The sequence below is a fragment of the Arachis hypogaea genome, chromosome 18, assembly GCF_003086295.3.
Source record: "Arachis hypogaea cultivar Tifrunner chromosome 18, arahy.Tifrunner.gnm2.J5K5, whole genome shotgun sequence".
NCBI lineage: Eukaryota > Viridiplantae > Streptophyta > Magnoliopsida > Fabales > Fabaceae > Arachis > Arachis hypogaea.
In genome coordinates, this window is record NC_092053.1 from 111,654,463 (window position 1) to 111,670,398 (window position 15,936).

At 35.2% G+C, this 15,936-nt stretch overlaps 1 non-coding gene across 1 annotated transcript; it reads right to left on the reverse strand.

The window, feature by feature from the left end:
• Nucleotides 1-9,590: 9,590 nt before the first annotated feature.
• Nucleotides 9,591-9,698, reverse strand: LOC112773534 (small nucleolar RNA R71). The gene has a single exon (XR_003188081.1). It is a non-coding gene; the product is annotated as a small nucleolar RNA R71 (small nucleolar RNA).
• Nucleotides 9,699-15,936: the final 6,238 nt, after the last annotated feature.

Below are 15,936 nucleotides of genomic sequence, written 5' to 3' on the forward strand. Positions count from 1 at the left end.
AAAAACGTGGACAAATTATAGACACGTGAATTATATTTTTTACGTCAATAAATAATTTTTTTTATTAAATATATATCATATCAATATTTTTACTAAACTACCTTTATACTTTAATAAAAAACAAAAAATATTTTTTATTTAATTTTATAACAAAGACTTAAATATCCTTTTTCTCACATTGAACAATTACTCTAATCCTTTTAATTTAGTCAAAACTAAATCAACTTTAGTTTTACATTTTTAAATCTAAAACAATTTAAAAATTAAAAGTTTGAAACAAAAATATATATATGAAAAATAAAAAAAATAAAAAACGGTATTGATCTTGTTTAGGGTTCTGGACAAAGAAGAATAACAAAAAGGAGGTGTTTCTGTTAGTCCGTCTCCTCTCCGCTCTTCTTTCTCCAAAGCTCTTTTTGTCTCGTCTCTATTCTGGTCTTCTCTCTCAAGCTCTGTTCGTCTCGTCTTTGGCCAAAAAGAAAACAAAGCTCTGTTCGAATCGCCTCCCCTCCATGACCCCTGTCAATTTTATGTTCTTCCACGACCTCCCCGTGTATGCCCTCAGCAATCCGTGGGAGGAGTTTTTGCTGGTTGCCGGAGCCACCACTGGCAAGAACCTCGGCCTCTTCTACTTCAACAAAGACGACGCACAAGTCCTGTTGTGCCAGGTTTCCATGGTCAACCCTCGCCTACGTGACGGCTCCAAAATTATTCATGTTGCACTCAACAAGATTCTCTAAGTTGCTCCTCTCTTTTCTCTCTCTCTCAGTAATTTGATTCACCTTATGGTGTTTTACTGATTCACTTTATTGAATTGCTTGATAATAATTTTTATTGCTTCTTTGAATTAACGTGACGTTTGACAATGTCCAAGTATGATTATGATTATATGAACACTTATCTACTTAGATTTATGGATATCAGAGATAATTGAATCTATTATTGATTATTGTTTCTGGTCATAATATTTGAAATTGTGAAACCAAAGTTTAGTTTGATAACAATATTATGGTAATAATAAGCTAAGGACAAATTTAAAAAATGCAAATTTATTTACTTTATATTTTTACAAACAATGCAAGCAGCAAAATAAACGAAAGAGAAAATAAAATGAACGTTGAAGACACTTGTGCGAGCTATCATGGCAAATATTTATTTGAAAAAATATGAGTCAAACATAATGTGAAAAAGCTTAGAAGATAATAATTTTTACTTGTTAATGATCAAATATTTACTTTCTGAAAAAGCTTTATCTGATGATCATATTACTGTCGGAACAATCCAATAAATTATGTGTTAAATAATTTGTTATTGTTATTATATTAAAATGTTAATATAAAAAGATCTTTGATTAAATTTAGAAATTTATTATTGTGATAGTAATTTATAATATTGAGAGATAAATTTTTTATAATTTAATCTAAATTGTTCTTGATTATAGGATTATTAAAAAAGATATTAATAATCCAAAAAGATTAATATATATATATAATAATTTTTATTAGATAAAGATTAATAGATCTCAATTATTAAATTATATATATAGATGGTGCATATAGAGATATGACCATTGAAAACTGGAAACTAGAATTTAATGTAATATTGAAAGAAGCGAGACAGAGAGATACCGAACTTGAAAAACTTCTATAATACGAAAATTGAAAATTGGAAATTAGAATTTAATGTAATGTTGGGTTGAGATTGACTTATAGTCTAAACTCTGTTTCGTTCTCACTCTGAAAAAGTGAAAATACAAAACCATTCGTTTTGGAATAACAGCTTGATTATCTTTCTAAACAGCTTGCAGCACTTGCAAATATGATTTATATGGTTCCATATTGAAGCTAAGCTGGTGGAAAGAAATATCATGGATGGACTTATCATTGTTGAGCCATTATTTTGTTATTGAAATATTGTGAATGGATTTCATCACTTAAATCAAAACGCTGTTGGACATCACTTATTTTTGGATCATATTAAGTGATGCTATGCATATCACTTTTTTTTTTAAAAAATTTTGCCATATGTATTTATATTTATGAATATAAAAACTATATTTTGTATATTCCAATATTTTTTATAAATATAAATTCTAATTTATAATGATATTTTATTGTATTTATACGATTAATATTAGGACTGTATAATTAATTTTGTTTTAAAGAAAATTTTAACTACTAAACATAATTTTTAAGTATCTCAACAAAAAATATAGATATATGTAATTTTTTAAATTAATAAAATTTATAATTTTAAATTTTAAATCCAAACAACAAAATTAGATTAACTGAAAAAATAAATTTCAAGTGAACTATAAAATAAATAAACTAATTTAACATCATTTATTATGTAAGAAGACATATAATTGTTTATTAAAATAAGCCTAATTTTTTTAATTTTTTATAATACACTCCAACTATGTTAATTGATATTTTTTAACGTTTTTTAATATACTATAAAAAGATAAGTATGAATTCATGATGATTGAAAAATGAAGTAATTAATACACTTGGCGTAAACATAAGTGCAAAAAAATAGTTAAATATGGTTGATTATTATTATTATTATTATTATTTCCCTTCCTATTGCTTATATAGTTATATGTTAGTTTAATATAGCTTTCCTTTCGGACACCGTATTAGTATCAAGGTTCTAAAAACCGAATCGGTCATCGAACCGTTTTAGTTATTGGTTTATTGGTTTATAGGTTCAATCGATTTAACCATAATTAAACTGAAAAAACTGTTTTATAATAAAATAATAAATAAAATATAAATAAACACATTAAATCATAATTATAGTCTAATATAAACCTTAAAATATTATCCAAATTAAAGTACTACATAAACCAGAATGTTATGATCTTATTCAAATACAAACTCAAAAAGTCAAATAACAAAATAAGATAACCAAACATAAAATGCCAACATCCAAACTTATCATCAATCATCAAAATCCACTATAAATCATAATGTTATTGATACTAATGCTGCATGCCATTAATTCTGGATGGAGTCATAAATTAAGGAATGGAATAATATATATTATCCGCCTTTCAGTTTGCTTATTGATTTCATAATATATATCTGTTCACCAGTTTTGTAATTTATCATCCACAAAAGGGAAATTACAATCCAGTAAATCCACAAAGACCTCAAACTTGTCAAGTTTCAAAAATTTAACAGCAGCAATTCAATCTCCAGTAGCACATCACTAGGCAAAGAAATCACAAAATCCTACATAACTGAAATAAAAAATCATAAAGACAATCACCATTTAAGCATAATTAAATCACAAAACAGTAAAATAAACACAAACACACACAAAACAGCAGCAATTTCAGTTTCCAGCAGCACATCATTATGCAAAGAAATCACAAAACACAAAACATCAGCACAACAACAGCAGAGCAGAACATATGCTGAATTAAATAACTTAACAATCTAAGAACAATTAAGCCCAAAGCATAGTTTTAATTGACTTAATTAAACACAAAAATGCTCAGCAATGAACAACAGAGAGCCAAAAAAGCATAGCACAGCAGCGAAGAAGACACAAACCAGGGTACAACACAGCATAGCAGTAGTGAGCAGAGCCATTCAATAATCAATATAATTTGATAATTTATGAACTAAAAAACAAACACGAACAGCAGGCACTAGTACTGAGCTATGTGATACAAGTATTCCTTTAGGCAATGAGTACAATCAAGAAACTTTAACAAAATTTAACAGCAGAAAAAATAAAAGCATGTACAAACTAGTATCAATTTATCATCAATCAGTAGGAGGATTGGCGTTGGGGGAATAGAAGGGCCTTCCAGCACCACGAAATAGGAGGATTGAAGAACGATCACGATGAACCAGGCGACAACAGTGCGACAAACGGGGGCGCGATGGAGGCTAGGGTTGTATTTTGGGGAGAAATAATGAGAGTATGTATGAGACTGAGGAATCAGGAATGGGGCTCGAGACAGGGGCAAGGGCTTCAGGTCACTAAGGACGACACTGCGCGACAGCAAGGAGTGGTGGCGGTGGCTGCGATTTCTACGGCTGACTTCGACGGAAAGGGATGCGCGAATCTCCAAGCTGGCTCCACAAACTTGTGACGGTGAGTAACTTCGATTGAGGTGTTGCGACGGCGGCGGTGGCTCGAGGTAGAGACTGCATGGGTGGCCACTGAGTGCGAGAGGCGACAGTGGAGGACTGCAGGGTGGAGGCTCGAGAATGGTGTCTGAGTGAACTGAAGAGCGAGGACCGAAGACTGAAGGCTAGGGTTGGTTTCTAGATCAAAACGCAGCGTTTTTGACAAAATTTAAAAAATCGGCCGGGTCACGGTTCGGTTCGACCGACCGATTTTCGACTAGTTCGGCAGTTCAATTTCGGTTCTTAAATTTAATAATTTTACCTTCTATCTGAACCGTATTTGTTAACGATTCTCGGTTTGACCGGCCGATTCAAATCGATTTTCAGAACATTGATTAGTATTAGTATTATATTTAGATATTTAGTTAATGTTGGAAATTGGAATGTTTTATTGGTTTGTTGGGAAATAGGATCACATATATTATATACTTCGGCTCTTGTTTGATTTATTTTAGTAAACTAATACGCAGTTAGAGACGGAACTTTGTGAAGGCAATGGGAGTTATGGCCTTCCGAAAAATTTTGTAAAAAAATTAGTAATTTTTATTTAAAAAAATAAAGTTAGTTCATTTGATTAAATTGATATTTTTTATCTTATTTATTTGTATTTAATATTCATTTTTACTATTCACTTATTTTTACTATTCACTTATTTGTATTTAATATTCATTTGTGTGTTGAAATTTTTTACTATTCACTTATTTTTGTATGTTAAAATTGAAATAAAAAGACTCTCTCTTATTTTCTTATACATTTTCATTTCATGTATTATTTTAATTTTAGACCAATAGTAACATAGTTAATAGAAATATCCATTGTTAATAAAAAATATTATTTTATTTTTAAATTAACATTGTTACTTAAATGTCAAGTATTAGTATTGTTTACATTAATGAATTTGAATATTTTATTTGCTGAAAAGTTAAAATTTTATTTTGTTGCAATATATTATATTTAATCACAATAAAAATAAATAATATTAAAATTTTTGAGAGATAGATATGATCAAAAATAAAATTAGTTGTTTAAAATGTCAAAATTAACTTATAAATTATAAATAACTTTATATAATTTAAAAAAACACCTGCTTTTTAGAAAGAGAAAAAATAGTTTTTAGATTAAAAAAATGTTTTTTATATGTGATATGGTCGTTACACCTATAGAACTCGGCATCATACGTCACACCTCAGCCATAAATACACATTACAAATACGGTCTTCATGAGCAATAACTCGGCAAAACCGACGTTATGGATCAAAACCGCCGAATAAAGGACGACATAATGACCAGATACTGATGAGCGGATAATTTATACGCTTTTTGGCATTGTTTTTAGTATGTTTTTAGTAGAATCTAGTTACTTTTAGGGATGTTTTCATTAGTTTTTATGTTAAATTCACATTTCTAGACTTTACTATGAGTTTGTGTGTTTTTCTGTGATTTCAGGTATTTTCTGGCTGAAATTGAGGGACTTGAGCAAAAATCATATTCAGAGGTTGAAGAAGGACTGCTGATGCTGTTGGATTCTGACCTCCCTACACTCAAAGTGGATTTTCTGGAGCTACAGAACTCAAAATGGCGCGCTTCCAATTGCGTTGGAAGGTAGACATCCAGGGCTTTCCAGCAATATATAATAGTCCATACTTTAGCCAAGTTTGGACAATATAAAAGGGCGTTGAACTCCAGTTCTACGCTGCTGTCTGGAATTATACGCCAGAAACACGTCACAAGCCAGAGTTGAACGCCAGAAATACGTTACAAACTGGCGTTCAACTCCAAGATTGACCTCTACACGTGTAACATTCAAGCTCAGCCCAAGCACACACCAAGTGGGCCCCGAAAGTGGATTTATGCATCAATTACTTACTTCTGTAAACCCTAGTAACTAGTTTATTATAAATAGGACTTTTTACTATTGTATTAGACATCTTTGATCAGTTTTATGCTATCTTAGACTTTCATGGGGGCTGGCCATTCGGCCATGCCTGAACCATTATCACTTATGTATTTTCATACGGTAGAGTTTCTGCACTCCATAGATTAAGGTGTGGAGCTCTGCTGTTCCTCAAAGATTAATGCAAAGTACTACTGTTTTTCTATTCAATTCAACTTATTCCGCTTCTAAGATATTCATTCGCACTTCAACCTGAATGTGATGAACGTGACAATCATCATCATTCCCTATGAACGCGTGCTTGACAACCACTTCCGTTCTACTTTAGATTGAATGAGTATCTCTTGGATCTCTTAATCAGAATCTTCGTGGTATAAACTAGATTGATGGCGGCATTCATGAGAGTCCAGAAAGTCTAAACCTTGTCTGTGGTATTCTGAGTAAGACTCTGGGATTGAATGACTGTGACGAACTTCAAACTCGCGAGTGCTGGGCGTAGTGACAGACGCAAAAGGAGGATGAATCCTATTCCAGTATGATCGAGAACCTCAGATAATTAGTCGTGCTGTGACAGAGCATTTGGACCATTTTCACAAGAGGATAGAATGCAGCCATTGACAAGGGTGATGCCTCCAGACGATTAGCCATGCAGTGACAGCGCATCGGACCATTTTCCAGAGAGGATTAAAAGTAGCCATTGACAACGGTGATGTCCTTACATAAAGCCAGCCGTAGAAAGGAGTAAGACTGATTGGATGAAGACAGCGGGAAAGCAGAGATTCAGAGGAACGAAAGCATGTCTATACGCTTATCTGAAATTCTCACCAATGAATTACATAAGTGTTTCTATCCTTATTTTATGTTTATTTATTATTTATGTTTGAAAACTCCATAACTATTTTATATCCGCCTGACTGAGATTTACAAGGTGACCATAGCTTGCTTCATACCAACAATCTCCGTGGGATCGACCCTTACTCATGTAAGGTTTATTACTTGGACGACCCAGTGCACTTGCTGGTTAGTTGTATCGAAGTTGTGAATGAAAAACAATTTATTAAGACGTGCGTACAGAGTTTCTGGCGCCGTTGCCTGAGATCACAATTTCGTGCACCAAGTTTTTGGCACCGTTGCCGGGGATTGTTCGAGTTTGAACAACTGACGGTTCATCTTGTTGCTCAGATTAGGTAATTTTCTTTTTGTTTTATTTTCAAAAATTTTTCAAAAACTTTTCAAAAATTTCTCATCTGTTTTCGAAAAAAAATAAATAAATAAATCTTTTCAAAAATATATTTTTCTTCAGAATTTTTAAGAATGAATTCTAGAGTTTCATGAAGCATGTTGAAGCCTGGCTGGCTGTAAAGCCATGTCTAATTCCTTTGGATAGGGGCCTCCAACCATCATCATAGAGGCAAGTTAATTGGAATGTCAGCCGTGGCATGTCTGAGTTACATACTAAAGCTTGGCTGGCTATTAAGCCATGCCTAACCCTCGGATTGGAGCTTTAGACTAAGAATACAAGATTCCTGGAATTCATATTAAAAAATTTTGAAATCCTTATTTTCTTTTTCCTATATGTTTTTTCGAAAAAAATATACAAAAATCCAAAAAAAATAAAAAAATCATAAAAATAAAAAATATTTCATGTTTCTTGTTTGAGTCTTGAGTCAAGTTGAAAGTTTGGTGTCAATTGCATATTCATCTTGTATTTTTCAAAAAATTCATGCATTCATAGTGTTCTTCATGATCTTCAAGTTGTTCTTGGTAAGTCTTCTTGTTTGATCTTGATGTTTTTATGTTTTGTGTCTTTTCTTGTTTTTCATATGCATTCTTGCATTCATAGTGTCTATACATGAAAAATTTTTAAGTTTGGTGTCTTGCATGTTTTCTTTGCATTAAAAATTTTTCAAAAATAAGTTCTTGATGTTCATCTTGACATTCAAAGTGTTCTTGGTGTTCATCTTGACATTCATAGCATTCTTGCATGCATTCATTGTTTTTATCCAAAATTTTCATGCATTGAGTCTTTTTCATGTTTCTCCCTCTCATCATTAAAAATTCAAAAATCAAAAAAAAAATATCTTTCCCTTTTTCACTCATAAATTTCGAAAATTTGAGTTGACTTTTTCAAAACTTTTTAAAATCTAGTTGTTTTTATGAGTCAAATCAAATTTTCAATTTAAAAATCTTATCTTTTTCAAAATCTTTTTCAAAAATCAAATCTTTTTTATTTTTCTTATTTATTTTCAAAAATTTTAAAAATATTTTTCAAAAATCTTTTTCTTATCTTTATCTCCTAATTTTTTAAAATAACATCATCAATTAATGTTTTGATTCAAAAATTTCAAGTTTGTTACTTGCTTGTTAAGAAAGATTCAAACTTTGAGTTCTAGAATCATATCTTGTGATTTCTTGTGAATCAAGTCATTAATTGTGATTTTAAAAATCAAATCTTTTTCAAAACTAATTTCAATCATATCTTTTCAAAAATATCTCTTTATCTTATCTTTTTCAAAATTTGATTTTAAAATATCCTTTCTAACTTCTTATCTTCTTATCTTTTCAAAATTGATTTTCAAATTTGTTTCAACTAACTAACTAACTTTTTGTTTGTTTCTTATCTTTTTCAAAACTACCTAACTAACTCTCTCTCTCTAATTTTCGAAAATATCTTCCCTCTTTTTCAAAATTTCTTTTTAATTAACTAATTATTTTAATTTTTGATTTTAATTTTCGAAAAATTACTAACCTTGTTCAAAAACTATTTTCGAAAATCACTAACTCTTTTTCAAAAATTATTTTCGAAAATTCTCTCTCTCTCTCTCTCTCTCTCTCTCTCTCTTATCTCCTTCTATTTATTTATTCATCTACTAACACTTTATCTCACCCTAATTCGAACCCCCTCTTCCATCTGTGTTCGAATTTTTTCTTCTTCTTTTCTTCTACTCACACAGGGACCTCTATACTGTGGTAAAAAGGACCCCTATTATTATTATTTTTCTGTCCCTCTTTTTCATATGAGCAGGAGCAAGGACAAGAACATTCTTGTAGAAGCAGATCCAGAACCTGAAAGGACTCTGAAGAGGAAACTAAGAGAAGCTAAATTACAACAATCCAGCAAGCACCTTTCAGAAAGTTTCGAACAAGAAGAGGAGATGGCAGCCGAAAATAATAATAATGCAAGGAGGATGCTTGGTGACTTTACTGCACTTAATTCCAATTTACATGGAAGAAGCATCTCCATTCCTGCCATTGGAGCAAACAATTTTAAGCTGAAACCTCAATTAGTTTCTCTGATGTAGCAGAACTGCAAGTTTCATGGACTTCCATCTGAAGATCCTTTTCAGTTCTTAACTGAATTCTTGCAGATCTGTGATACTGTTAAGACTAATGGAGTAGATCCTGAAGTCTACAGGCTCATGCTTTTCCCTTTTGCTGTGAGAGACAGAGCTAGAATATGGTTGGACTCTCAACCTAAGGATAGCCTGAACTCTTGGGATAAGCTGGTCAAGGCTTTCTTAGCCAAGTTCTTTCCTCCTCAAAAGCTGAGTAAGCTTAGAGTGGATGTTCAGACCTTCAGACAGAAAGAAGGTGAATCCCTCTATGAAGCTTAGGAGAGATACAAAGAACTGACCAAAAAGTGTCCTTCTGACATGCTTTCAGAATGGACCATCCTGGACATATTCTATGATGGTCTGTCTGAATTAGCTAAAATGTCATTGGATACCTCTGCAGGTGGATCCATTCACTTAAAGAAAACGCCTGCAGAAGCTCAAGAACTCATTGACATGGTTGCTAATAACCAGTTCATGTACACTTCTGAGAGGAATCCTGTGAGTAATGGGACGCCTATGAAGAAGGGAGTTCTTGAAATTGATACTCTGAATGCCATATTGGCTCAGAATAAAATATTGACTCAGCAAGTCAATATGATTTCTCAGAGTCTGAATGGAATGCAAGCTGCATCCAACAGTACTCAAGAGGCATCTTCTGAAGAAGAAGCTTATGATCCTGAAAACCCTGCAATAGCAGAGGTGAATTACATGGGTGAACCTTATGGAAACACCTATAACCCCTCATGGAGAAATCACCCAAATCTCTCATGGAAGGATCAACAAAAGCCTCAACAAGGCATTAATAATGGTGGAAGAAATAGGTTTAACAATAGTAAACCTTTTCCATCATCCACTCAGTAACAGACAGAGAACTCTGAACAAAATACCTCTAATTTAGCAAACTTAGTCTCTGATCTATCTAAGGCCATTGTAAGTTTCATGAATGAAACAAGGTCCTCCATTAGAAATTTGGAGGCACAAGTGGGCCAGCTGAGTAAAAGGATCACTGAAATCTCTCCTAGTACTCTCCCAAGCAATACAGAAGAAAATCCAAAAGGAGAGTGCAAGGCCATTGACATAGTCAACACGGCCGAACCTGGAGAGGAAGGGGAGGACGTAAATCCCAGTGAGGAAGACCTCCTGGGACGTCCAGTGATCAATAAGGAGTTTCTCTTTGAGGAACCAAAGGAATCTGAGACTCATCTAGAGACCATAGAGATTCCATTAAACCTCCTTATGCCCTTCATGAGCTCTGATGAGTATTCCTCTTCTGAAGAAAATGAGGATGTTACTGAAGAGCAAGTTGCCAAGTACCTTGGTGCAATCATGAAGCTGAATGCCAAATTATTTGGTATTGAGACTTGGGAGGAGGGAACCTCCCTTGTTCACCAATGAACTAAGTGATCTGGATCAACTGACATTGCCTCAGAAGAAATAAGATCCTGGAAAGTTCGTAATACCTTGTACCATAGGCAACATGATCTTTGAAAAGGCTCTGTGTGACCTTGGTTCAGGGATAAACCTCATGCCCCTCTCTGTAATAGAGAAACTGGGAATCTTTGGGGTGCAAGCTACTAAAATCTCATTAGAGATGGCAGACAATTCAAGAAAACAGGCTTATGGACAAGTAGATGACGTGTTAGTAAAGGTTAAAGGCCTTTACATCCCTGCTGATTTCATAATCCTTGATACTGGGAAGGATGAGGATGAATCCATCATCCTTGGAAGACCTTTTCTAGCCACAACAAGAGCTGTGATTGATGTTGACAGAGGTAAATTAGTCCTTCAATTGAATGAGGACTCCCTTGTGTTTACAACTCAAGGTTACCCTTCTGTAAACATGGAAAAGAGGCACAGTAAGCTTCTCTCAAAACAGAGTCAACCAGAGCCCCCACAGTCAAACTCTAAGTTTGGTGTTGGGAGGCCACAACCAAACTCTAAGTTTGGTGTTGAACTCCCATATCCAAACTCTAAGTTTGGTGTTGGGAAGTCTCAACAATGCTCTGAACATCTGTGAGGCTCCATGAGAGCCCACTGTCAAGCTATTGACATTAAAGAAGCGCTTGTTGGGAGGCAACCCAATTTTTATTTATCTAATTTTATTTTTCTTGTTCTTTCATGTTTTATTAGGTTCATGATCATGTGGAGTCACAAAATAAATATAAAAATTGAAAACGGAATCAAAAACAACAGAAGAAAAATCACACCCTGGAGGAAGACCTTACTGGCGTTTAAACGCCAGTAAGAAGCATCTGGCTGGCGTTCAACGCCAGAACAGAGCATGGTTCTGGCGCTGAACGCCCAAAATGGGCAGCATCTGGGCGTTTGAACGCCAGAATTACACCCTGGAGAAGAGCTGGCACTGAACGCCCAGAACAAGCACCAATCTGGCGCTGAACGCCCAGAGTTGTGTGCAAGGGCATTTTGCATACCTAATTTGGTACAAGGTTGTAAATCCTTGAACACCTCAGGATCTGTGGACCCCACAGGATCACCACCTACCTCCACTCACTTCTTCTCACCCATCTTTCACACAATCCCATAAACACTCTTCCCCAAAACTCTTCACCAATCACCTCAACCTCCCTTTCCTATATAAAGCCCTCCATTATTCTTCATTTTCACACAACACAACCCTCTCTTCCCCTTCTTGGCCGAATACACCCCTCCCCCATCTCCTCCATATTTTCTTCTTCTTCTTCATCTATTCTTTCTTCTCTTGCTCGAGGGCGAGTAATATTCTAAGTTTGGTGTGGTAAAAGCATAAGCTTTTTGTTTTTCCATTACCATTGATGGCACCCAAGACCGGAGAATCCTCTAGAAAAGGGAAAAGGAAGACAAAAGCTTCCACCTCCGAGTCATGGGAGATGGAAAGATTCATCTCCAAAGCTCATCAAGACCACTTCTATGATGTTGTGGTCAAGAAGAAGGTGATCCCCGAGGTCCCTTTCAAGCTCAAGAAAAATGAGTATCCAGAGATCCAACATGAAATCCAAAGAAGAGGTTGGGAAGTTCTAACAAACCCCATCCAACAAGTCGGCACCCTAATGGTTCAAGAGTTCTATGCCAATGCATGGATCACTAGGAACCATGATCAAAGTAAGAACCCAAACCCAAAGAATTATATTACAATGGTTTGGGGGAAATACTTAGATTTTAGTCCGGAAAATGTGAGGTTGGCGTTTAACTTGCCTATGATGCAAGGAGATGCACGCCCCTACACTAGAAGGGTCAACTTTAATCAAAGGTTGGACCAAGTCCTCATGGACATATGTGTGGAAGGAGCTCAATGGAAGATTGACTCCAAAGGCAAGCCGGTTCAATTAAGAAGACTGGACCTCAAGCCTGTGGCTAGAGGATGGTTGGAGTTCATCCAACGCTCCATCATCCCCACTAGCAACCGATCTGAAGTTATTGTGGATCGGGCCATCATGATTCATAGCATCATGATTGGAGAGGAAGTAGAAGTTCATGAAGTCATCTCCCTTGAATTCTACAAAATAGCCAAAAAGCCCTCTCCTGGGGCAAGGCTAGCTTTTCCTCATCTTATTTGCCATCTATGTTACTCAGCTGGAGCTTTCATAGAAGGAGACATTCCCATTGAGGAAGAGAAGCCCATCACTAAGAAAAGGATGGAGCAAGCAAGAGAGCACATTCATGGATCTCAAGAGACGCATGAAGCTCATCACCATGAGATCCTGGAGATGCCTCAAATGCATTTTTCTCCACAAAACTATTGGGAGCAAATCAACACCTCCCTAGGAGAATTAAGTTCCAACATAGGACAACTAAGGGTGGAACATCAAGAGCACTCCATCATCCTTCATGAAATAAGAGAAGATCAAAAAGCAATGAGGGAGGAGCAACAAAGACAATGAAGAGACATAGAAGAGCTCAAGGACATCATTAGTTCCTCAAGAAGGAAATGCCACCATCACTAAGGTGGACTCATTCCTTGTTCTTACATTCTCTGTTTTTCGTTTTCTCTATGTTAAGTGCTTATCCATGTTTATGTCTTCATTACATGATCATTAGTATTTAGTAACTTTGTCTTAAAGTTATGAATGTCCTATGAATCTATCACCTCTCTTAAATGAAAACTGTTTTAATTCAAAAGAACAAGAAGTACATGAGTTTCGAATTTATCCTTGAACTTAGTTTAATTATATTGATGTTGTGACAATGCTTCTTGTTTTCTGAATGAATGCTTGAACAGTGCATATGTCTTTTGAAGTTGTTGTTTAAGAATGTTAAATATGTTGGCTCTTGAAAGAATGATAATAAGGAGACATGTTATTTGATAATCTGAAAAATCATAAAAATGATTCTTGAAGCAAGAAAAAGCAGCAAAGAACAAAGCTTGCAGGAAAAAAAATAGCGAAAAAATAGGAAAAAAAAAAGAGAAAAAGCAAGCAGAAAAAGCCAAAAGCTCTTAAAACCAAGAGGCAAGAGCAAAAAGCCAATAACCCTTAAAACCAAAAGGCAAGGATAAATAAAAAGGATCCCAAGGCTTTGAGCATCAGTGGATAGGAGGGCCTAAAGGAATAAAATCCTGGCCTAAGCGGCTAAACCAAGCTGTCCCTAACCATGTGCTTGTGGCGTGAAGGTGTCAAGTGAAAACTTGAGACTGAGCGGTTAAAGTCAAGGTTCAAAGCAAAAGAAGAGTGTGCTTAAGAACCCTGGACACCTCTAATTGGGGACTTTAGCAAAGCTGAGTCACAATCTGAAAAGGTTCACCCAATTATGTGTCTGTGGCATTTATGTATCCAGTGGTAATACTGGAAAACAAAGTGCTTAGGACCACGGCCAAGACTCATAAAATAGCTGCATTAAAGAATCATCATACTGAACTAGGAGAATCAATAACACTATCTGAACTCTGAGTTCCTATAGATGCCAATCATTCTGAACTTCAATGGATAAAGTGAGATGCCAAAACTATTCAAGAGGCAAAAAGCTACAAGTCCCGCTCATTTAATTGGAGCTATGTTTCATTGATAGTTTGAAATTTATAGTATATTCTCTTCTTTTTATCCTATTTGATTTTTGGTTGCTTGGGGACAAGCAACAATTTAAGTTTGGTGTTGTGATGAGCGGATAATTTATACGCTTTTTGGCATTGTTTTTAGTATGTTTTTAGTAGAATCTAGTTACTTTTAGGGATGTTTTCATTAGTTTTTATGTTAAATTCACATTTCTGGACTTTACTATGAGTTTGTGTGTTTTTCTGTGATTTCAGGTATTTTCTGGCTAAAATTGAGGGACTTGAGCAAAAATCAGATTCAGAGGTTGAAGAAGGACTGCTGATGTTGTTGGATTCTGACCTCCCTGCACTCAAAGTGGATTTTCTGGAGTTACAGAACCCAAAATCGCACGCTTCCAATTGCATTGGAAAGTAGACATCCAGGGCTTTCCAGAAATATATAATAGTCCATACTTTGGCCAAGTTTAGACGACGTAAAAGGGCGTTGAACGCCAGTTCTACGCTGCTATCTGGAGTTAAACGCCAGAAACACGTCACAAGCCAGAGTTGAACGCCAGAAATACGTTACAAACTGGCGTTCAACTCCAAGATTGACCTCTACACGTGTAACATTCAAGCTCAGCCCAAGCACACACCAAGTGGGCCCCGGAAGTGGATTTATGCATCAATTACTTACTTCTGTAAACCCTAGTAACTAGTTTATTATAAATAGGACTTTTTACTATTGTATTAGACATCTTTGATCAGTTTTATGCTATCTTAGACTTTCATGGGGGCTGGCCATTCGGCCATGCCTGAATCATTATCACTTATGTATTTTCATACGGTAGAGTTTCTGCACTCCATAGATTAAGGTGTGGAGCTCTGCTGTTCCTCAAAGATTAATGCAAAGTACTACTGTTTTTCTATTCAATTCAACTTATTCCGCTTCTAAGATATTCATTCGCACTTCAACCTGAATGTGATGAACATGACAATCATCATCATTCCCTATGAACGCGTGCCTGAAAACCACTTCCGTTCTACTTTAGATTGAATGAGTATCTCTTTGATCTCTTAATCAGAATCTTCGTGGTATAAACTAGATTGATGGCGGCATTCATGAGAGTCCGAAAAGTCTAAACCTTGTCTGTGGTATTCCGAGTAGGACTATGGGATTGAATGACTGTGACGAACTTCAAACTCGCGAGTGCTGGGCGTAGTGACAGACGCAAAAGGAGGGTGAATCCTATTCCAGTATGATCGAGAACCTCAGATGATTAGCCGTGCTGTGACAGAGCATTTGGACCATTTTCACAAGAGGATAGGATGCAGCCATTGACAAGGGTGATGCCTCCAGACGATTAGCCATGCAGTGACAGCGCATCGGACCATTTTCCAGAGAGGATTAAAAGTAGCCATTGACAACGGTGATGTCCTTACATAAAGCCAGCCGTAGAAAGGAGTAAGACTGATTGGATGAAGACAGCGGGAAAGCAGAGATCAGAGGAACGAAAGCATCTCTATACGCTTATATGAAATTCTCACCAATGAATTACATAAGTGTTTCTATCCTTATTTTATGTTTATTTATTATTT